This window comes from Myxine glutinosa, chromosome 1 (genome assembly GCF_964187855.1).
Source record: "Myxine glutinosa chromosome 1, kmMyxGlut1.1, whole genome shotgun sequence".
NCBI classification, from domain to species: Eukaryota; Metazoa; Chordata; class Myxini; order Myxiniformes; family Myxinidae; genus Myxine; species Myxine glutinosa.
This window is the reverse complement of record NC_136261.1, coordinates 378,589,661-378,613,831: the sequence shown is the minus strand read 5'-3', so window position 1 is coordinate 378,613,831 and position 24,171 is coordinate 378,589,661. Positions and strand designations below refer to the sequence as shown.

General features: G+C 46.7%; 1 protein-coding gene and 1 long non-coding RNA gene across 5 annotated transcripts in view; both read right to left on the bottom strand.

The window, feature by feature from the left end:
* Positions 1-24,171, bottom strand: part of LOC137415872 (E3 ubiquitin/ISG15 ligase TRIM25) — a 732,877-nt gene that overhangs the window by 284,172 nt on the left and 424,534 nt on the right. The window lies entirely within an intron of this gene.
* Positions 5,219-16,386, bottom strand: LOC137418164 (uncharacterized). The gene is made up of 3 exons (XR_010982573.2): positions 16,134-16,386; positions 7,076-7,135; positions 5,219-6,621 (listed from the first exon to the last, which is right to left on the bottom strand). It is a non-coding gene; the product is annotated as an uncharacterized LOC137418164 (long non-coding RNA).

The window sequence follows — 24,171 nt, the reverse complement described above, 5'->3', positions numbered from 1 at the left end:
GTCCTTCCGTCCGTCCCTGATAGGTTTTCGTTCCCACGATAACTTGAGAACGGCTGAAGGGATCTTAGTCAAACTTGGTGCAGGTATGTATAGCGAGGTAAAGATGAACTGATTCGATTTTGGGGTCATGAGGTCAAACGTCAAAAGTCAGGGATCGTGTTAGGTACAAATCCTGTTACCGCGATAACTTGTGAACCAGTGATGGGAGTTTGGCCAAACTTGTTACAAGTATGTATTGTGATGCAAAGATGACCTGATTATATTGCGATGCTTCAGCTTTACATGAATGTCACAGAGAAGAATAACTTTCCTGTCGAGCATACCATGAGTTAAAGTTGAACTCACTTCAAAGCCCACAGATGGGTATCAACTAGAACATGTCCACTTCCTCCGTGGGCAAGGACGGTGGGGGCCAAGGGGGCAAATATATTTTGTGGTGTGACTGATTCTAGAAATCACAAGAGTTACTGGTAGAGCAGGGGTGGGAGGGGGAGTGGGGAGTGGAAGTGAGAGGGTGGGAGGAGTGTGAGGGGGAGGAGGGAGTGGGAGGGAGACGGTAGGAGTGGGAGGGGGAGGGAGGAAGCGGGAGGGGGAGTGGGGAGTGGAACTGAGACGGTGGGAGGAGTGTGAGGGGAGGAGGAAGTGGGAGGGAGAGTGGGGAGTGGAAGTGAGAGGGTGGGAGGAGTGTGAGGGGGAGGAGGGAGTGGGAGGGAGACGGTAGGAGTGGGAGGGGAGGGAGGAAGCAGAAGTGGGAGGGGTGAGGAAGGGAGTGGAAGGTGGAGGTGTGCGAGAGGTGATGGAAGAGGGAGAGGGAGGGAAAGATATACTACATATACTTTTGGGGAGGGGGGGGGGGGGAAGGAGGAAAAATTTACCTGTGCGCAAAGACAGCTTCATAACCTCAGTGTTGCACAGGTAAAAAAGGAAATTGTAATATCCTCTGCCACCATCACCAGGTGGCGCTACACGGTACACATCTTATTATAATAGAGCAAACGTATATGGTTATGTATGTCGCTATATGTATGTACTATGTATGTATGTTGAAATGCGAAGAAAACGTCTTCTTCTTCTTCAAATCACATGACCACCCTCTTAATTAACCTTCTTAATTGCGTTAAGACTGCTGAGACCCCTCAGACCTTTGATGACCCTTTAGTTCCCCCAAGACCCTTCAGACCACCAAGACCCCTGAAGACCCAAAATACCCTGAAGACCCCCAAAGACCCAAAATACCCTTCAAGGCCCTGAGGCTCAAAAAGACCCTGAATACCCGAAGACCCAAAACACTCCGAAGACCCAAAACACCCTGAATACCCAAAATACCCCGAACACCCAAAACACCCCAAAGACCCAAAACACACCGAAGAGCCAAAACACACCGAAGACCCAAAACACCCCGAAGACCCAAAACACCCCGAACACCCAAAAACACCTCGAAGACCCAAAACACCCCAAAGACCCCAAAAACACCCCGAAGACCGAAAACACCCCGAAGACCCAAAACACTCCAAAGACCCAAAACACCCCGAAGACCCAAAACACCCCAAATACCCAAAATAACCCGAATACCCAAAACACCCCAGAGACCCAAAACACCCCGAAGACCCAAAACACCCCGAAGACCCAAAACACCCCGAAGACCCAAAACACCCCGAAGACCCAAAACACCCCGAAGACCCAAAACACCCCGAAGACCCAAAACACCCCGAAGACCCAAAACACCCCGAAGACCCAAAACACCCCGAAGACCCAAAACACACCGAAGACCCAAAACACACCAAAGATCCAAAACACCCCAAAGACCCAAAACACCCCGAAGACCCAAAACACACTGAAGTACCAAACCCCCCCCCCCCAAAGACCCAGAACACCCCAAAGACCCAACACACCCCGAAGACCCAAAACACCCGAAGACCCAAAACACCCCGAAGACCCAAAACACCCTGAAGACCCAAAACACCCCTGAATATCCAAATGACCCTGAAGACCGAGTTATCAAACATACGAGTTATCGAGTGACGAGTATTTGATACGAGTTATCAAACAGAGTGACCACTATATTCGTCATGGGTGTGTGTCTGTCTGTCCGCAGCATAACTACCCGATGATATAATCCGATCTTGATGAAACTTGGGTGGGAGGTTGATATCATGATCTAGTTGTGTCCTGCCTAGAGTGGGCGTATTGCGCCCATTGTGGGCGGAGCGACGCCCGAAAAAGATGTCTTTTTAGGGGGTAATCGAGTTCAAGCTACATCTTCTTCGAGGGAGTTAGTGGAATCTGACAGGGGTTTCGGTATTTGGTTAGGCCAATGTCATGTGTCTAGCCCCACAGAGCTCGATTTTTCATTTTCGCCCCAAGGTCAAGGTCACAAGGTCACGAAATTTAGAAAAGTCGATTTTGATGGTTTTGTTACATTGTTCGCTTCCTGATAGGGTGAAATGTCGTACATGATCTTATATTATCACATACATCATGAAATAAAAGTTTTCCAACAAATTTCAGAATCTTTGACCTTTGAAGGTCACAAAGGTCAAATTTTCAAAGTTGTCGGAATCGAACCGAATTTTCGGTATTGTGAAGCTAATTAACCTCATAACTGATTATATATTATTTTCTATCTCATTTCAAGGTCAGTAACCTTCGTTTTGACATTTCAAGGTCACATAGGTCAAATTTTCAAAGTTGTCGGAATCGAACCGAATTTTCGGTATTGTGTCTTAAAGGCCTGCACATGAAGCGCATTGGGACCCTTTGTAAATAGGCATGTACACCGCATGTCGGGGGCCGACGCCTGCCACGTGGGCCCCCGACCCCCCAGTCCGGGCCTGTTTCGGTTATAGTCCATCCTTTGTCATTGAATACCGCTCGCTCATGAACCATCGTCGTCTCCTGACTTGTAATTATTGATTTTCAAAGTTGATTCAGTGCATGTTTTGCTTGCTGGTCATTTTGGGCATTTACCAGCAAGATATACAATTTTGCCTCCACCTTTACCTCCCACAGGACAATAATGGCAGTCCTTGTCTGTTGTCTACTTAGCTGTAAAAGGGAAGGATGGAGGGAGACGCGCAGACGCTTAGTGTCACACGTACCGCTCCTTTTGCCACATTGCAGAGATCAGGAAAGAACGATTTTGGACTTGGCAAGGCAGGGAGATGAAGGAATGGAGGAGTCTTGAAGCATGGAAACCTATTGGAATGTGAGAAATAGAAGCGGATATCTGTGTCTGTTTATGATCAGCATTTCGTGAACAAGCGCCACAAAGATCTGCAATGTGGTGGACGATAATGGTTTTACAATCGAGCATAGATCCCAGGCTGAACAAGATTGGGCTGGCCTTATCTACTGAGTTCATCTTACTGAGAGTTGTTAGGTTATTATCGTGGTAATTCTGCTCTGGCAGAGCGAGAGGCCTGCAGTGTACGAGACTGCTTGGGCTGACTCCAAAGTGACTTTTTGCTGACTGACTTTTGAACCACTTTTGGTTTGATTGAACCACTTCCGGATTGGACCACTTTTGGTTTGATTGAACCACTTCCGGATTGGACCACTTTAGAACTTTTGCTGACAAAGGCTGACTTTTGAACGACCAAAGCGTATCCGACCAGTCTCGTTAAAGTGTCTGCTCCTCGATGTTCCCCTGGTGTTTCTCACACTCAAAAGGACTGATTTCCTCCCCTTTATCCGCAAAGTGAACGACAAAGTGACCTCTTGATATTCAAGGCAAGGGGAAGGAAAGCCTGGAAGTGTGTTGCCCTTGTATTTGTCCTCAATGTTCTTTGAAACTTGTTCTTTGAAATTTTAATTTTCTGTTTCAATTTTAATCATATTTTCTGTTTCAATTTTAATCATCTCACTGTATGCAGAGAATGAATGTAAGAGCCTCTGTTCAGGGGAAGTAAACTCTGTGCTGTGATAAAGTTTACCAGCTGGGTACTTTTGTTTGTTGTGAACACTGATATGATGAATGTGTGTGTGTGTGATGTTTGAATGTCAGAATACGTGTCCTTTATATGTGAATACCAGAAGGTGCACATGTAAAATGTGAAAAGATAACCGGCTGCGACTAAACCGACACCCCTTACTGGCTTTGCTAGAGGGGAGGGTGACTGTGACATCCTGCAGGACTGAAAACAATACCTGGCAAGGGGCAGTTGAGCCCCCCAAAGGGAGCCAGCAGCCATCCAGTAAGGAGATGGTGTCTCGGAAAAAATATCCTTCCGGATTGGACGCTTCTAGTCATCTATATAATAATAGCGTAAGGACTCGAATTTGTTATCCCTTTTACGCCGCACCCAGTGACCGATGCCCACGGCACTAATGGATTTACGATCTATGAACTGCGCTTTTTGTTTATCACGTACAGCCATACTCGAAAAATCTGAATTAGCCGACGTTGGGGCCCAAAAGCATCCGATTAACTGCCGATACGACACCATCTTACGACGCCATCGTATTGGCGTCTGCTGGGCGAAGGCGAAGCAAGCCGTCCGCTGATTGGACAGGCGAAGGCGAAAGCAAGCCGTCTACTGAGTGGACAATAGAGAGCATGCATTTGTGCCAGTGTCGGCGATCGTTGTTCATATACGCACTCTTCATTCTCATCTTTCTTCCTAACTCTTACTCGGACAAGCAAATCCCCTATGCCATCCATAATGGTACACTCTATCCATACACCACATCCTCCCTTCCGTGGATGTTCCACGGGTTTCGGCTAGTATCAAATACTTAAAAAATGGTATGTGCGGCAACCTTGCTTGACGTTCAGCATTTAAAAGGATAGAACACGGACAATCCCGTGGTTGGCATCCATGGGGAGGAGGAAATTCCCCTTGAGGAAATTATCCACTGAGTGCGGAGAGACAAGTGGCGCCATTGTTTTGACGTGGCTGTTACCCAGAGTGTCCCCAGGAAGTGACGGCACTTCCTCCAAGCTCAGTGGCTGTGTTATGTGTTTGTCTCATCAGTATGTCAGTATGTCTGTGTGAGTGTGTGTGCATGTGCTTATGTGGCAGCTCCATTACGAGCCGTCGGCCCTGTATTTAAAAAACGATGTAATAATAATATGCAGCACATGGCTGCTGGTTGCATCATTTGTTAGGTGATGCAATGCACCTCCCTACCTCCCTGGACCAGCCACCGCCACAACTCTTCTACACCCCTCCCCACACCCCTACAACGGTAAACTCTTCTATAAAATGGAAAATCATTCAAAACAGGAAATTTACTGTTTTTAAGGATGTCATAATGGACACAAACACCAGACACAAATAACTAGTGCAACTTGTTAGAGTGGGTGATGTTATAGACACCGCAGAAAATGGCAATAAACTCCGGAATTAATTATTTTTTACGACGTTCACAATCTATATTTTACTAAAATTAATTTATATTCCACAAATTCTCCGATGCACCAATTCTATGATCCACCCCCTCCCCCCCGCAGCTCCGCCAATTCTCCAACCTCCCCTCCACTCTTCTCAATCCCCTTCCCCCTCTTGTATCCCTCCCGGAGCAACGCTGGGTACCAAGAGTGGGGAACAATACGCAGTTGTGCGTGCGCTCACACTGGATCAATGGGAAACATGACAATGGAGGAACAATGGGGAAATCTGAGACAAAGACATCGCACATGAGTGAATGAGTGACGGAAATGGAAAAGGGCAGAAGGGGATCAACACGAGTAGAAGAAAGCAGAGGTGGGTATGGGGAAAAGGATGAGGTGATGATGGGCAGCACTCTCAATTTCATTTTTTTGACCAAACCCTGAGTTCAGATATCCACCTTGTATCGGAAAGGCAATGGCAAACCCTTTACTGTAATCTTTACCAAGAGACTCCTTGAGCAACATGGAACCTGCACACGGAAACTAGATATAGAAATTGATGGTTAATGGGAGTGCACATACATGATGGGCCAAATGTCCACCTACATGATGGGCCAAATGTCCACATACATGATGGGCCAAATGTCCACCTGTATCTGCTTCTGGGTGCACAAGTCACGTCACATTTGAAGGAGAAGTTGATAAAGCGATTTTTAACATCGTCATCTGAACCTGGTTTGTGTCTCCGATGGAGGTTCTTGGTTATTCTCTCGGGATTTCCTGCAGAGCTCGAACATCGTCACCTTGCTGTGTGTAATTCCCAGATCTTTTCCCTGTCAAACGACTTCATGTGTTGAAAAAAAGGATTGTTTGGGTCCATGTGTTGTTTATTGACAGAGGAATGCACAAGATTACAGAAATGAAGAAGATAAAAGATGGAGGAAAAGCAACAGGTGGACCTCGAGCGGGGATGATATCCACCATGGATCACTAAAGGGTTTGGATAGAAGAACAACACCACAGGGGTCCCATTACCCCATGTAAAGGAAACATCAGGCCAATCTTTGCCTTTTCAAAAATGGTTGAGGACGCCTTGCAGACCAACCTGTAAATCCTGGTGGACCGCCACAATACCCACAACAAGCCTTTCGCATCCAACTTGAGAAACAATGTTTACAACACCGTCTTCGGCCCCAAGCCTTTCTTTTTCTTCTTCCAGATTCGAAACGGTCGTTCAAATTCGCGCGTCTTCTCAATTTTCCTTTTCCCAAAATCCCTTCACTCGATGTCTGCACCAGGAAAGGGAAAAGGGCATATAAGACACAGTATACGGTATACCACATGGGACCCAGTAAAGGGCCAAGGTACCACAACCTGCACCTTATAATCAGCAGCTACACTGTCGTGTTACTAGACCATCATTTTCATATCAAGGAATTCCTGAACTTGAGAAACGAATGGTTTGCATTCTACCAGCATACACCCACCCACAGGTGTACATGCGGGCAGCTGCACCTGGCCGCAGATGTACACACCTGCTTGTGCACACCACCATTTTGAAACACCACATATGTTCATGGAGAACTTGATACTGTGTGATCCATAGCACCAAACATTGTGTATTACTCCACGCACACTCATAACTGCGAAAGGTTTCCATGAATATTTCCCAAAACAAACAAGTTTGTGAAATCATGTTCAAGATTAAGATCCATCAGGAAAACACCACAAAGGGATACCTACTGCACTGGGCAGGTAAGAGGGACCGTGGATGGTGCTGCTTGGATTGGCAAGGTTTGTTATCTGAAGAATACACAAACAAATGTCGGATTAATATAAAGTGTTACTAAAGACAAAGTTTGTTATAATAACACAACGCGATCCCAAGTACCTGATGTTAGCCACGTGTAGTTCACACAATCGTGATTCAAATATAACTTGTGTTTTTATCAATGGCAGAGTAATGATCCTTCATTCATCATCTTTGAACCGATTTGTCATTATCGTGTTGGAAACAAATACTCATAATCACGTGGTTCTTGCTTCAATACATGAGCTGAAAATCTAGATGGTGGTAAATGAGATCCCAAAGATGGTGGAACAGCAGATGATGAGATTTCCCATCACATGTTAGCGTTCGTGTTCCCCTGTCAAGCCCTGCCACGTGGTGCGGAGAAACCCGGGTTCAAATCCCAAATACCATGTGTTTGTTCATTGTCTGCTGATGTCCTTGTAATTCACGTGAACTACGTTGATGTCTGCTCATGTGCTTTTGTCCTGCATGTGATGTCTGTATGAGCTAATCCACGAGACATAGATCAATATAAAAAATACACCAATCATGGAAAGTTACAGCTGATTGGCTGCAGGTGTGATGATGATCGATTTAGTGTGCGGTGTGTACTGTGCGAGAACGAATTGACTACAGTGTGATGATTGGTTGTTCAGTGTGATGATTGATTGGCTGTACATTGTGATTGGCTGTACGGTGTGATTATTGATTGGCTATACAGTGTGATGATTGAGTGATTGTTCAGTGTGATCCTTGGCTGTTCAGTGTGATGATTGATTGGCTGTGTAGTAAGTATTATAATGATTGGTTGTGTAGTAAGTATTATGATGATTGATTGGCTGTGTAGTAAGTATTATAATGATTGGCTGTGTTGTAAGTATTATAATGATTGATTGGTTGTGTAGTTAGTATTATAATGATTGATTGGCCGTGTAGTAAGTATTATAATGATTGGTTGTGTAGTAAGTATTATGATGATTGATTGGCTGTGTAGTAAGTATTATAATGATTGGCTGTGTTGTAAGTATTATAATGATTGATTGGTTGTGTAGTTAGTATTATAATGATTGATTGGTTGTGTGGTAAGTATTATGATAATTGATTGGCTGTGTTGTAAGTATTATAATGATTGATTGGTTGTGCAGTTAGTATTATACTGATTGATTGGTTGTGTGGTAAGTATTATTATAATTGATTGGTTGTGTAGTAAGTATTATGATGATTGCTCTGTTGTGTTGTAAGTATTATAATGATTGATTGGTTGTGTAGTTAGTATTATACTGATTGATTGGTTGTGTGGTAAGTATTATTATAATTGATTGGTTGTGTAGTAAGTATTATGATGATTGCTCTGTTGTGTTGTAAGTATTATGATGATTAATTGGTGTGCAGTCAGTATTATAATGATTGATTGGTTGTGTAGTAATTATTATAATGTTTGATTGGTTGTGTAGTAAGTATTATGATTGATTGGCTGTGTAGAAAGTATTATGATGATTGATTGGCTGTGCAGTCAGTATTATAATGATTGATTGGCTGTGCAGTCAGTATTATAATGATTGATTGGTTGTGTAGTGATTATTATAATGTTTGATTGGTTGTGTAGTAAGTATTATGATTGATTGGCTGTGTAGTAAGTATTATGATGATTGATTGGCTGTGCAGTCAGTATTATAATGATTGATTGGTTGTGTTGAAGGAGCTGTGCTCCAACGCGAGTTGAAAGAATTGACGCGACCAAAGATGGAAATTCGTCCGAGTAGGTTTAATAAATGTATCACACTCGGGTACTCTGAAAAGCCCGTTTATTGGGCAGCAATATATATACACATTTATGTCGGGAAGTTTGCCCGGCAAAAGCTATACCGGGCATGCCCGGGTATCAAGGGCGAGCCTTGGAAAGGCGAGTCTGGACCTGCCCGGGCGTGTTTGGCTGCGGCCTGGCAAGTCGAGGCTGGGCGTGCCCGGGCGCTCTGGACGAGCACTGGAAAGGCGATAGCGGGCATGCCCGGACGCTCTGGGCGAGCCCTGGAAAGGCGATAGCGGGCATGCCCGGACGCTCTGGGCGAGCCCTGGAAAGGCGATAGCGGGCGTGCCCGGGAGGTTCGGGCGTGCCCGGGAACAGTGAGTCCGGGCATGCCCGGGAGAGGCGCGTCTGGCCGTGTTCTGGCCGGTGCAAGGCGATTGTGTGCATCCAGCGGTAACCGCTACACACGCCCCTCCAGAATCGACCTGCACCGGCAGGGTCAATTTAAGGGGGGTCCGGATGACCCGGCCAAAGCGACCCCTGGAGGGTCGTGGGGAGGGGTCCGACATGGTGGTGGGTGGTCGAGCGGGGGGAAATGTGGACGGGGGGCGGCCTCGCCGCGGAGGAAGGGCCAACCGTGGTGGTCGGTCGACGTCCATGTGCGCCGGTTTGAGGCAGTCCACAGAAATCCGGTCCGGCCGGCCGCCGAAGTCAACGATGAAAGACTTGTCGCCCAGTCACAGGACCCGGAAGGGCCCGTCGTACGGCGGCCGGAGTGGCCCCCGGTGTGCGTCATGACGCACAAAGACGTACTCCGCTGTGCAAAGCGCAGGGGGACGTAGGACTGGGGGCCACCGTGGCGGGACATCGGCACGGGGGCAAATCGTCGGGCGGCCTCCTGGAGGTCCGAGCGCTGGCGAGCGGCGGACCAGGGACTGGTAGCGTCGGGCACGAATTCGCCCGGGACGCGGAGCGGCTGGCCGTAGACGAGCTCGGCGGCGGACGCCTGGAGGTCTTCCTTGGGCGCCGTGCGAAGGCCCAAAAGGACCCACGGCAGCCGGTCGGCCCAACCGTCGTCCTGAAGGCCGGCCATGAGTGCGGCCTTCATGGAGCGGTGAAACCGCTCGCACAACCCATTGGCTTGGGGGTGGTAGGCCGTGGTGCGGTGCAGCGTGACCCCCAACGAACGGGCGACCGCGCCCCAAAGCTCAGACGTGAACTGTGGGCCGCGGTCGGATGAGATGTCCGCTGGTGCGCCGAAGCGCGCGACCCAGGTGGCGATGAACGCCTGCGCCACGTCGGCGGTGGTGGTGGAGGTGAGGGGCACGGCCTCCGGCCACCTGGTGGTCCTGTCCACCATGGTGAGCAGGTGGGTGAACCCCCGCGAGGGGGGCAGGGGACCCACCAGGTCCACGTGGACGTGGTCGAAACGCCGTTCAGGCACGGCGAAAGGTGCCAGCGGGGCCTGGGTGTGGCGGTGGACCTTGGCTCGCTGGCAGGCCGTGCAGGCGTTGGCCCAGTCGCGGATGTTTCGTCGAAGGCCGTGCCAGACGAAACGCGCCGACACCAGCTTCTGAGAAGCTTTCCGGCCCGGGTGAGAAAGGCCGTGGATGGAGGCGAAGATGCGGCGCTGCCAGGAAACGGGCACGATGGGGCGAGGCTGGCCCTGGGAGACGTCGCAGAGCAGGACGGTGCCCACGAAGGGGATGTCGGCCAGGCGGAGGCCCGTGTCCGCCGCACGGAGTGCCTGCACCGAGGCGTCGGTGGTCTGGTCGGCCGCCATGAGCGCGAAGTCCACGCCGAGGTGGACCGCGTTCGCGCTGGCTCGCGAAAAACAGTCGGCCACGGCGTTGTCTTTGCCGGCGACGTGCTGGATGTCCGTGGTGAACTCCGACACGGCGGAGAGGTGGCGCTGCTGGCGGGCCGACCACGGCTCCGTGACCTTAGCCATTGCGTAGACCAACGGCTTGTGGTCGACGAAAGCCGTGAACGGGCGGCCCTCCAGGAGGTGTCGGAAATGGCGAATGGCCAGGAATAGCCCGAGCAGCTCGCGGTCGAACGTGCTGTAGTTTAACTCGTTCGGCCGGAGTTGCCGGCTGAAAAAAGCGAGTGGCTGCCAAACCCCATCCACCCATTGCTCATGGACGGCACCCACCGCGTAGTTGGAGGCGTCCGTAGTGAGGGCGATGGGCGCGTTGAGCACCGGGTGAGCCAGCAGCGTTGCGTCGGCGAGGGCCCGTTTGGCGCTGGCGAAGGCCGCGTCCATGGCCGCGGACCAAACAATGTCATGCTTGGCCGGCTTGCCCCGGAGGGCCTCGTAAAGGGGCCGCATGAGCTGAGCAGCGTGGGGCACGAATCGGTGATAAAAATTCACCATGCCGAGGAACTCTTGGAGGGCCTTGATGGAACGGGGACGCGGGAACTTGGTGATGGCCTCGACCTTGGTCGGTAGCGGCACGGCCCCGGTCTTGGTGATGCGGTGGCCCAAAAAGTCAATGGTCGTCGCGCCGAAGTGGCATTTGACCGGGTTGACAATTAAGCCGTGCTCGCTGAGGCGACCGAACAGTGTTCGGAGGTGGAGGAGGTGCTCGGCGCGGGACGTGCTGGCGACGAGGATGTCGTCCAGATAGATGAAAAGAAACGGCAGGTTGCGCAGCAAGCCGTCCATCAAGCGCTGGAACGCCTGGGCCGCGTTCTTGAGGCCAAACGGCATCCGCAAAAATTCGAACAGGCCGAACGGCATGATGACGGCCGTCTTTGGGACGTCGGCGGCCCGGACAGGTACCTGGTGGTAGCCCCGTATCAGGTCAATTTTCGAAAAGATGACCCGTCCCGCCAAACGGGCGGAAAAGTCCTGAATATGCGGGATCGGGTACCTGTCGGGGGTGGTAGCGTCATTGAGACGGCGGTAGTCACCACACGGGCGCCATCCACCCCCCGGCTTTGGCACGATGTGCAGTGGCGAGGCCCACGCACTATCGGAGCGCCGCACGATGCCGAGGTGCTCCAACGCGTCGAATTCGGCCTTCGCCACGGCGAGCTTGGCTGGGTCGAGGCGGTGGGCCCTGGCGTAGACCGGCGGGCCCGTAGTGGGTATGTGGTGCTCGATCCCGTGCCGCACCGTGACGGCCGAAAACGTCGGCCGCGTGAGGGCCGGGAATTCCACGCACAGGCGAGCGAACTCGTTCGTTGCCGGGAGGGCGCACGCCAGTTCGGTCGGCGCGGAGCTGCTCATTGTGCACGCCAGGGAGCTAAAGGTCTCGGCGTGGACAAGGCGACGTCGTTTGACGTCGACCAGCAGCCCGTGCGCGCAGAGGAAGTCGGCGCCCAGCACAGCCATGGGGACGCTGGCGGTAACAAAAGTCCATTGAAAGTGCTGGCTGCCGAAGCAGAGGGTGACGACGCGTGGGCCGAAAGTGCGTATGGCCAAGCCATTAGCAGCGACCAAAGAGGGGCCGCAAACTGCGTCCAGCCTGTCCTGCTCGGAGGCGGGTATGACGCTCAGTTGGGCGCCGGTGTCGCACAGGAAACGCCGCCCAGATGCTTTGTCCCGAATAAACAGCAAGTTGCCCGAGTGGCCGGCGCTCATGGCTAGGAATGAACGCCGGCCCGGCCGTTTCCCGACCTGCCGAAAGTGCACGGGGGCCGGCACGTCCGAGCCTTGTGTCCGAACCTGGCATGGTAATAACACCACGCCCGGTCAGGTGGAGGCCCCGGCCGTCGTGTCGGAAGCGGGCGGTGCGGCGTGGCGGCCGCCAGTTGCACCGGCAGTTCGGCCTCCAACCGCGCAGGGCGCTCGGGCGTCGTGGGCGTCGCCTCGGACGGCGGCAGGCTCCATGTAACCGCACCGATGTGCTGGCCCGCCGAGGAGATCTTATCGGCTTCCCTGGCGAGGGCGCGGGAATCCGTGATCAACGTGCCAGCCAGGGCGAGGCGTACCGGGTGACGCAGCTGGCGAAGGAACAGCTCGCGGAACAGAAAATCCGGAGAGTGCTCACCGAGCAATGAGAGCATATAGTCCATGCGCTCGGACGGGCGCGTGTCGCCGAGCTCGGGCAGGTCAAGCAGGCGCCGTGCGCGTGCTGCCGGTGAGAGGGCGAAAGCGTCGAGGAGGAGTGTCTTCAGCGCGTCGTATTTGTCAGCAGCCGGCGGGTGCTGGAGGAGGCTCAAGGCGCGGGCCGCGGTGGCGGAACCGAGCGCAGCCACAACATGGTGGAAGCGGGTGTCGTCCGCGGTGATGCCTCGCAGGGCGAACTGAGAGTCCGCCTGAGCGAACCAAACAGCCGTGTGAGCCTCCCAGAAGGTAGGCAGTTTAAGCGTCACTGCCGTATCCATGTCGGTAGGTCACCAATGAAGGAGCTGTGCTCCAACGCGAGTTGAAAGAATTGACGCGACCAAAGATGGAAATTCGTCCGAGTAGGTTTAATAAATGTATCACACTCCGGTACTCTGAAAAGCCTGTTTATCGGGCAGCAATATATATACACATTTATGTCGGGAAGTTTGCCCGGCAAAAGCTATACCGGGCATGCCCGGGTATCAAGGGCGAGCCTTGGAAAGGCGAGTCTGGACCTGCCCGGGCGTGTTTGGCTGCGGCCTGGCAAGACGAGGCTGGGCGTGCCCGGGTGCTCTGGACGAGCACTGGAAAGGCGATAGCGGGCATGCCCGGACGCTCTGGGCGAGCCCTGGAAAGGCGATAGCGGGCATGCCCGGACGCTCTGGGCGAGCCCTGGAAAGGCGATAGCGGGCATGCCCGGACGCTCTGGGCGAGCCCTGGAAAGGCGATAGCGGGCATGCCCGGACGCTCTGGGCGAGCCCTGGAAAGGCGAGAGCGGGCCTGCCCGGGAGGTTCGGGCGTGCCCGGGAACAGTGAGTCCGGGCATGCCCGGGAGAGGCGCGTCTGGCCGTGTTCTGGCCGGTGCAAGGCGATTGTGTGCATCCAGCGGTAACCGCTACAGTGTAGTGATTATTATAATGTTTGATTGGTTGTGTAGTAAGTATTATGATTGATTGGCTGTGTAGTAAGTATTATGATGATTGATTGGCTGTGTTGTAAGTATTATGATGATTGATTGGCTGTGCAGTCAGTATTATAATGATTGATTGGTTGTGTAGTAATTATTATAATGTTTGATTGGTTGTGTAGTGAATATTATGATTGATTGGCTGTGTAGTAATTATTATAATGTTTGATTGGTTGTGTAGTAAGTATTATGATGATTGCTTTGTTGTGTAGTAAGTATTATAATAATTGATTGGCTGTGTAGTAAGTATTATGATGATTGATTGGTTGTGTGGTAAGTATTATAATGATTGATTGGCTGTGTTGTAAGTATTATAATGATTGATTGGTTGTGTAGTTAGTATGAAAATGATTGATTGGTTGTGTGGTAAGTATTATGATAATTGATTGGCTGTGTTGTAAGTATTATAATGATTGATTGGTTGTGTAGTTAGTATTATAATGATTGATTGGCTGTGTAGTAAGTATTATGATGATTGATTGGCTGTGCAGTCAGTATTATAATGATTGATTGGTTGTGTAGTAATTATTATAATGTTTGATTGGTTGTGTAGCAAGTATTATGATTGATTGGCTGTGCAGTCAGTATTGTAATTATTGATTGGTTGTGTAGTAATTATTATAATGATTGATTGGTTGTGTAGTAATTATTATAATGTTTGATTGGTTGTGTAGTAAGTATTATGATGATTGCTTTGTTGTTTAGTAAGTATTATAATAATTGATTGGCTGTGTAGTAAGTATTATGATGATTGATTGGCTGTGTTGTAAGTATTATGATGATTGCTTTGTTGTTTAGTAAGTATTATAATAATTGATTGGTTGTGTAGTAAGTATTATGATGATTGCTTTGTTGTTTAGTAAGTATTATAATAATTGATTGGCTGTGTAGTAAGTATTATGATGATTGATTGGCTGTGTAGTAAGTATTATGATGATTGATTGGCTGTGCAGTCAGTATTATAATGATTGGTTGGTTGTGTAGTAATTATTATAATGTTTGATTGGTTGTGTAGTAAGTATTATGATGATTGCTTTGTTGTTTAGTAAGTATTATAATAATTGATTGGCTGTGTAGTAAATATTATGATGATTGATTGGCTGTTTTGTAAGTATTATGATGATTGTTTGTTGTGTCGTAAGTATTATAATGATTGATTGGCTGTGTAGTTAGTATTATAATAATTGATTGGCTGTGTAGTAAGTATTATAATAATTGATTGGCTGTGTAGTAAGTATTATGATGATTGATTGGCTGTGTTGTAAGTATTATGATGATTGTTTGTTGTGTCGTAAGTATTATAATGATTGGTTGGCTGTGTAGTTAGTATTATAATGATTGATTGGTTGTGTAGTAAGTATTATGATGATTGCTTTATTGTGTTGTAAATATTATGATGATTGGTTGGCTGTATAGTTAGTATTATAATGATTTATTGGTTGTGTAGTAAGTATTATGATGATTGCTTTGTTGTGTAGTAAGTATTATAATAATTGATTGGCTGTGCAGTTAGTATTATAATGATTTATTGGTTGTGTAGTAAGTATTATGATGATTGCTTTGTTGTGTAGTAAGTATTATAATAATTGATTGGCTGTGTAGTTAGTATTATAATGATTTATTGGTTGTGTAGTAAGTATTATGATGATTGCTTTATTGTGTTGTCAGTATTATGATGATTGCTTTGCTGTGTAATAAGTATTATAATGATTGATTGGCTGTGCAGTAAGTATTATGATGATTGATTGGTTTCGTCGTAAGTATTATTATTGGCTGTGTCGTAAGTATTACGATTGATTGGTAGTGTAGTAAGTATTATGATGATTGATTTTCAGCACAGCATGATGATGATTTCATTTTAAAGGTTCTAATGAAATAGTTTGTCGCTAATTTTAAGGTCACATTTGATTTCGACGAAACTGGTCTGACGTTGTGAGGCCTCGCTCTGTGATTCGCACACCTTGAATTGCTGATCCGCTACTTAAGGTGGAGGGAGGTTGTGTTTTCACACCTGCCTGGTTGTCTGTGAGCACGGTCTCTCAAAAAGTTGTGGACGGATTATGACAAAACTTGGTGGATGAGTTGGTGACGTGAACAAGAACAAGCTGATTCTATTTTGATTAAGGTTCGAATCCAGATCCGGCCCATCAGTGGGATACAAAAGGTAAACTGTTCACCTGGCGGAGGATTGCTCTCTTCCCCGCGTCGTTCTCGTTGCTGTCTGCGGAACGGACTCACCTGTTGTCGATGTATCTGTGCCTCTTTCCATGAGGTACTGTCGTTTCGATGTTTTTGTCCGTGTCCGAACGTGGCACAGACAAAGCACAACAATGCCAGCTGCAGTAATGCCATGACGAGGATCGGAATCCCAGCGAGTAACAGAAATCAGGAGGGACTGACTTATATTTAGGAGAGATAAATAAATAATTCCGGTGATGAAGAAGAAGAAGGTGAGAGAAAAACGGATGTTTAAGCTGCAATAAGAGACTGGTTAAGAGGGGGACACAGATAAGGTAGTTTGTTTCTAACACTGGTTTGTGTAGAAACCTTGTGGCTTTGATTTTGCAACAAATTACACAATTTTACTCAACGTTACATAAACTGTGGTGTGGCAGAAAGAAAAGGCAAAGTCTCTTTTTTATTTATGTCCTTTTTCGGTATACATGTTCGAGGCTCATGGAAGAGACAAAGAGCATACTGGGGGGGGGGGGGGGGGGGCAATAGCATGGTCGAGGTATCAGTGAAGTCAGGAGAGGGGAAGAAGGACACATGGGGGTGAACAGGATGTATGTCCAGTGTCTATAGAAAGTCTACACCCTTTGAAAATGTTCACCTTTTGTTCCCTTATAGCCTGGAATTAAATTGCATTAAATCAGACTTTTCCACCTTTATTTACACATCGTAATCCTAAACTTCCAACTGAAACACAAATTCTACAAATTTCATAAAATTAATGAGAAATACAAAAGTATAACGTCTTGGTTGGATAGGTGTTCACCCCCCTGAGTTAATACTTGGTGGAAGCACATTTGACAGCAATTACAGCTGTGAGTCTGTTGGGATAAGTCTCTACCAACGTTGCACACCTTGATTTTTGTTGGGTTTTTTTGGATACAAGATCGAGTCTCCTTTAACAGCGAGCACATCAAACACATATTAGCACATCAAACACATATTAGCACATCAAACACATATTAGCACTTCAAACACATATTAGCACATCAACACATATTAGCACATCAAACACATAGTAGCACATCAAACACATATTAGCACATCAAACACATATTAGCACATGAAACACATATTAGCACATCAAACACATATTAGCACATCAAACACATATTAGCACATCAAACACAAATTAGCACATCAAACACAAATTAGCACATCAAACACATATTAGCACATCAAACAGATATTAGCACATCAAACACATATTAGCACATCAAACACATATTAGCACATCAAACACATATTAGCACATCAAACACATATTAGCACATCAAACACATATTAGCACATCAAACACATATTAGCACATCAAACACATATTAGCACATCAAACACATATTAGCACATCAAACACATATTAGCACATCAAACACATATTAGCACATCAAACACAAATTAGCACATCAAACACAAATTAGCACATCAAACACATATTAGCACATCAAACACATATTAGCACATCAAACACATATTAGCACATCAAACACATATTAGTACATCAAACACATATTAGCACATCAAACACAAATTAGCACATCGAACACATATTAGCTAGCACATCAAACACATATTAGCACATCAAACACATATTAGCACATCAAACACATATTAGCACATCAAACACAAATTAGCACATCGAACACATATTAGCTAGCACATCAAACACATATTAGCACATCAAACACATATTAGCACATCAAACACATATTAGCACATCGAACACATATTAGCTAGCACATCAAACACATATTAGCACATCAAACACATATTAGCACATCAAACACAAATTAGCACATCGAACACATATTAGCTAGCACATCAAACACAAATTAGCACATCGAACACATATTAGCTAGCACATCAAACACATATTAGCACATCAAACACATATTAGCACATCAAACACATATTAGCACATCAAACACAAATTAGCACATCAAACACAAATTAGCACATCAAACACATATTAGCACATCAAACACATATTAGCACATCAAACACAAATTAGCACATCAAACACAAATTAGCACATCAAACACAAATTAGCACATCAAACACATATTAGCACATCAAACACATATTAGCACATCAAACACAAATTAGCACATCAAACACATATTAGCACATCAAACACATATTAGCACATCAAACACATATTAGCACATCAAACACATATTAGCACATCAAACACATATTAGCACATCAAACACATATTAGCACATCAAACACATATTAGCACATCAAACACATATTAGCACATCAAACACAAATTAGCACATCAAACACATATTAGCACATCAAACACATAATAGCACATCAAACACAAATTAGCACATCAAACACAAATTAGCACATCAAACACAAATTAGCACGTCAAATACATATTAGCACATCAAACACATATTAGCACATCAAACACAAATTAGCACATCAAACACATATTAGCACATCAAACACATATTAGCACATCAAACACATATTAGCACATCAAACACATATTAGCACATCAAACACATATTAGCACATCAAACACAAATTAGCACATCAAACACATATTAGCACATCAAACACATATTAGCAGAGCAAACACATATTAGCAGAGCAAACACATATTAGCACATCAAACACAAACTAGCACATCAAGCATATATTAGCACATCAAACACATATTAGCACATCAAACACATATTAGCAGAGCAAACACATATTAGCACATCAAACACATATTAGCACATCAAACACACATTAGCACATCAAACACAAACTAGCACATCAAGCACATATTAGCACATCAAACACAAATTAGCACATCAATCACATATTAGCACATCAAACACATATTAGCACATCAAACACATATTAGTGTCGGGGGCCATGGGGGGCCATGGGGGGCACACCACGTGACACAGGGCACCTGAGAAATATATATTTAATTGTGTCTTTCTTTTGCTTGCTTCAAAAAAAACTAGATTCACTGCAAAACATGTTGATTCACGGCTCGGTCATATCCAACCTTGGGGACATTTTTTCACCATCTTCTAAGGAAGAAAGTTATGGGAATAGTTGTAAGTTAACCTCGAACAGGGGATGATGTAATATGTATCCCTTGATCTCTGTGTGCCTGGCTTCTTATGTTTCACTGCCAAATGTTCACATCATTGAACTTTATTATGGGAACGCATCCTTGGGCCTTGGAAAGCCCAACTCGATGGGATTAGAGCCTGAGAAATATCTTCCTTTTTGTGTCTTCAAAGGCCCTCTCTTGTCTGAGGTCATAATTAGCGCAGCGTTTTTTCTGTTATTTCATGTATATAACAAATTGTATTTTGCTGAGTTTTTAGTGTGTGGCTTGGGCTTGCAGGTCCTGTGTGACAGGGCCCTGCGATTTCAAGGTGTGCTCCACAATATTGTGTTAGCTCGATTTTTCATTAAACCTCATTTGCTGCTTCAAGGTGCCTCTTCTTGAGTTCCAAAGGGGGGGCCAACCCGTCATCTGGTGTCAGGAGTGGGATACATCCAGGTGCATGTCGAGGGGGGGGGCACGCTCCTCAGGTCGGGGAGAGGCAAAAAGCCAGCGCTGGCACCATTTGGGCTGAGGTAAGCATATTTGCATACCTAAAATTAAAGCCTCTTTCCTTCCCTTTGGATGTATGGGAACCTTGTCGACTGTACCTGAGCATGTATCTCGAACCAAGTTGAAGCAGCAACCAGTGGATTAATGAATCGAGCCAGGAGGGCGCCATAGGTTAGGAGGGATAGCCCTCGAGGGATAGCCTCAGGTTAAGGTATCCCCGGCGTGGGAGTAGGTAGCTAGACCCTGGCGTGGGCAGAAGACTAGACCCAGGCATGGGTGGATAAGGATAAGACTATGGATAAGGATAAGGATAAGGATAAGAATAGGTCATAGGTATTGACTAGACCCCCGGCGAGGGCTTGGATAAATAAGTTAAGCTACGCACTGGATGTGCGTATCTGATAAACCCCCCCCCCCCCCTCAAGGCCTTCTTTGTCCTGTCTCAGGATTTAAGGCATGCACATCCAATGCATTTTACCTAAAGGTAGGGAGTTCTGACAATATATGCTAAAGGCAGGTCAAGTATTAGCTCTTTCCGAACAAGAGATGAGTTTAGATCTGCAAGAAGTAACAGAGAAGATTATAATGTCCGAGGTGTGTGGAATCCAGCTGTGAACACGTGAGCCAAAACGTGCAGGCAGGTTGCCGGGGCAACGGGGTAGCTGCCTCGCGGGGAACCGCGAGGTGGGACGGAATCGAGACGGGAATGCGGATATTCCATGCTGTGCACAGCATGGGACGCATTCGGGTGGCCGAGGCAGGCGAGGGAGGATTATCCTTATGTGATTTTGGGAGAAGGATAAATTAAACAGGGAGAAGAGCGCAGGTACCAGGTAGGAGGAAGGCAGGAGAAGTGCTGAGCCTTCAAGGGCAGAGGAAGAAGCAGATAAAGCACAGGAAGAAAGAAATCCAGGTAGAAACCAACAGGTGAGCCTGAAGGGGATGGATAGGCTCACAGCAAGGGGCCAGGTAAGTTCACAGGTAGGAAGTATATGGAGTGTGCATGAATTTATACTGTATTGTATGGAGAATGAAGTGTCAGTCACATGGTATGTGTGTATAAGGGAATGAATGATCTGTCATTACAGCGTGTATTTGTGTTTATTGTGTGTGTGTCATTGATGTGTGTCATTGACGTGTGATTGACAGTTGACAAGGGGTTCCCTACATTGCCTGCAGGCGTTGGGCAATCCGGATGAGTACTTTGGAATGATATTATTTATATGTTGGAAGGTGAAAATTGATTGAGTACATTTAGGAAGAAATAAAAGGTATCAGTTTAGATTTTGAGATGCCATGTGGGACTCAGTCTGCTGGGGAAAATTGGCAGGGAATAATGAGTATTTTATGGAGAGCATGTGTAGACAGGGCTTTAAAACAAGTGTTCAATTACATCCCCACATTAACGGCTCTCCAGATGTAGCAAGGGAGAATGGGAGTAAAAGTCAAAGATGATAGGCTGTCAACCGACTGGGTGTTTATTCAACGGCAGGTAGGGGCTTGTATTTGGCTGACTTGGGATTGCAGAATGCGTTGAATAAAGGGAGATACCTAAGGACGGGAGCTCTGAGCTCTCTCGGTCGTTCTCCAGATCGGAGGAAACGGTTTCGTGAAAGGGGTTACACTTGATGGGCCGACTTATGGGCAGGAACATGGAATTTGTACAGAATGCAAGCGATAACCCACCTGTGTCTATCTCTGTGTGTGTGTGTCCGTATTTGTCTGGCTTTCTGGCTGTCCATGGAGTCATGTCTCTGGACACTGATTTTGAGGGAGTTGCGGGTGTGCCATGGAGTTCAGGTGCACCTGCGGTGGTTGGAAGGTGGTGGTGGAGCGGGTGCGAGGATGCACGCTTGGATTAAAACATGTATTTAATAATTATCTGAGGATGTGTGCCGAGGTGCAGTGTGGATCAATTAAGGGAGAGGGCACTTCGACTTTGTACATCCGTGGACTTTGCCATGTGTGTGAAAGCGCAAGTCGATGATAATAATGTCTTGTCCAGCACAATATTTTCGCAGCTATGGAATGTGCTCGAATTCCATGTTGGTGCAATGCGAGTGTGATTCCTGCCATGCATGCCGTGAGAGATACGTTGTTTGTGATGGGACTGTGGCGAAAAGTTGGATAGCAACGTGTAGAATATAAGATGTGTCGGTACATTTGTGTTGATCGATGCGCCGAAAAAGAAGTTGGAGGCGCGTGATGGAGTTGCAGGTGCGGACCAAAGCGGTGTCCGCGGTGTCTACTGGGGGTCGAATGTCACTCCCTCAGTGTCTGCAGACTTGTCGTTCGGCAGTGTCGAAAGACAGGTTCGATTGTCGGTCTGTCTGCTTGATTTTCGGGTCTCACTCTGAGTATATGGTCGTCCTACTTCCCTTTCTGTTTTGTGCTTTAATGCTGGTTGATTTGACTTCCCTGAAAATGGGACAATAAATATTTGGTGTTAGCTGTTGCCATTTCGGTTCATCAAATGTTTGCAGTTGTAATGTGGAGCCAGTCTGTCTGTCCGACTGGGTGTGTCTGACTGCGTCTGCAGATATGGATCAAGGAGGAGCAGTGTCTGTGGTGTCTGTTATGGTGTCGAATGTCATTCACTGTGTCTGCTGACGTGACGTGTGACTATGATGACTCTATGATGTGTGAGTGTGACTATGATGGTGTGTCCTGGCGGGAAGAATCGTGGCAGCCTACAGATTTGAATGGAATGGCCTCTGTGAGACCATCCGCTTAGTACGTTGGGGGTTCGTCTGTCTGTCTGTCTGTGTCTGTCTGTGAATGGAAACTCAGAAAATTGGACTGGACTTCGACAGAAGGCAGGTGGGTGGTCACCTGCTGTGAATTGTGGTGGATCTTGGTTAACGTATATCTACGGACAAGAGCTGCACTTTATTTTAGTAAATGACTGGGAAAGTTTGTTTTAAAAAGTGCCAGTGGATTTGTTTAGAGTTATGAAGGTCACAGCTCGCGTTTGGCTGGCTTACACTGGCTAGTGTATGGGAAAAGGCGGACTGAAAATGCTTTGATTTTTTCGTGGATTGCCCATTGGGCATGTTTAGAATTTAACAGAGTGGTGGAGTTCTGTGGAAATATGAATCCAATGTTTGATGTATACTGTGTCGGTGTCCTCTGAGTTCGAAGGAAGATGATGCGATTATTTCAGATTTATCATAGTTAAGTTTGAGAAAGTTGATTTGAAGCCAGGATTTTATTTCAGTGATGCAGTCCGTCAGGATAGAGTTGAGCAGTGGATTTGTGTCTGTCAGAGGTAAGATTTGAACCAAGAAAGGGCGGTGCCGGTAATGTTAAAGGTGCGATTCCAGGGAGGGCCAATTAGGCACTTTGAAGTGATTAACATCGGAATGCATCTCATGGAGGACCACCAGCTGTTCAAGGGAGGAAAGGTGTGAAATAGTTACGTCATCCTCGCTGGAAATGTGGTGGGGAATGGGATGGCAGGATTGACGAGAGAGTCATAGTGGGTGAGAAAATTGACCAACATGAGAATTAGATTTATTTCAATAAATAGATCAGGTTATTTTCTTTTTATTATTTGTTTATTGGGCAGCTATTGGGCCAGAGGCTAAAACAGGTGTCTGCAACAGGTCCATGGGATGCTAAGAGAGGTATTAGAGGACATTGGATTGACTTTAAATTGAAATGAAAATTGAAAAGGTGGATTAGGAAAATGAGTTTGTTCAAATAATCGTGGCATCTGTGGGATGCAACAATTTTGTGCCAGAATAGTGTATGGGGAACCGTCATCTGGGAAGCGTCGTTAAATGGCAGTAGGTTTAGACAGGTATTGTTGAAAGGGTTCGTGCAATGTCATTTTGGGGCACCACTCGACACAAGAGTGGTAGAGAGCTGAAGTGAATTCTGCCAATATGGTGCAATAGGGTGACAATTGATTTTTATTGGAAAACTATTTGTTTGCAGTCTTGGTTCGTACATAAGCTGGCAAAGAGATTATGCCAGTCTGAGGGAGTTTGTGTCCTTTGGATGGGAGCTGGAGCCTTGTAGGGTTGGGGCTTGTGGCTCGCCATTGTCTGTCTGCCAGTTATAGGAAAGTCGGATCAGATGAATTATTTGTCAATGACAAGTGAATCTGCAGGATTTGCTAAGAAAATGGAGAAGGTTGGAAAAAGTGAATGGTAAAGGCAGGAAATAAAAGAAAGTGGTTGGTTATGGACTGTTGTTTTTGTGATAAGAAGGTGATACAAGGGTTGGCTTGCCCTGGGGGGACCAATGAATGTAAAGTTGTGAATTTCGTTTAATAATGTTGCGTTAGATTGCTACAGGCAGGTTGCCCCAATCGAAGAGGTGATTGGGTGCTGGCGCAGATTGGATCACAGCTCTGCAGACCAGGTGAACAGAACTCCATCAGGTATGTGGGGGAATTGAATTATTACTCGTAAGGGGAGGTGATAGGGCAATTTCCCCTAGGAAGATGTGTAAATAAATGTT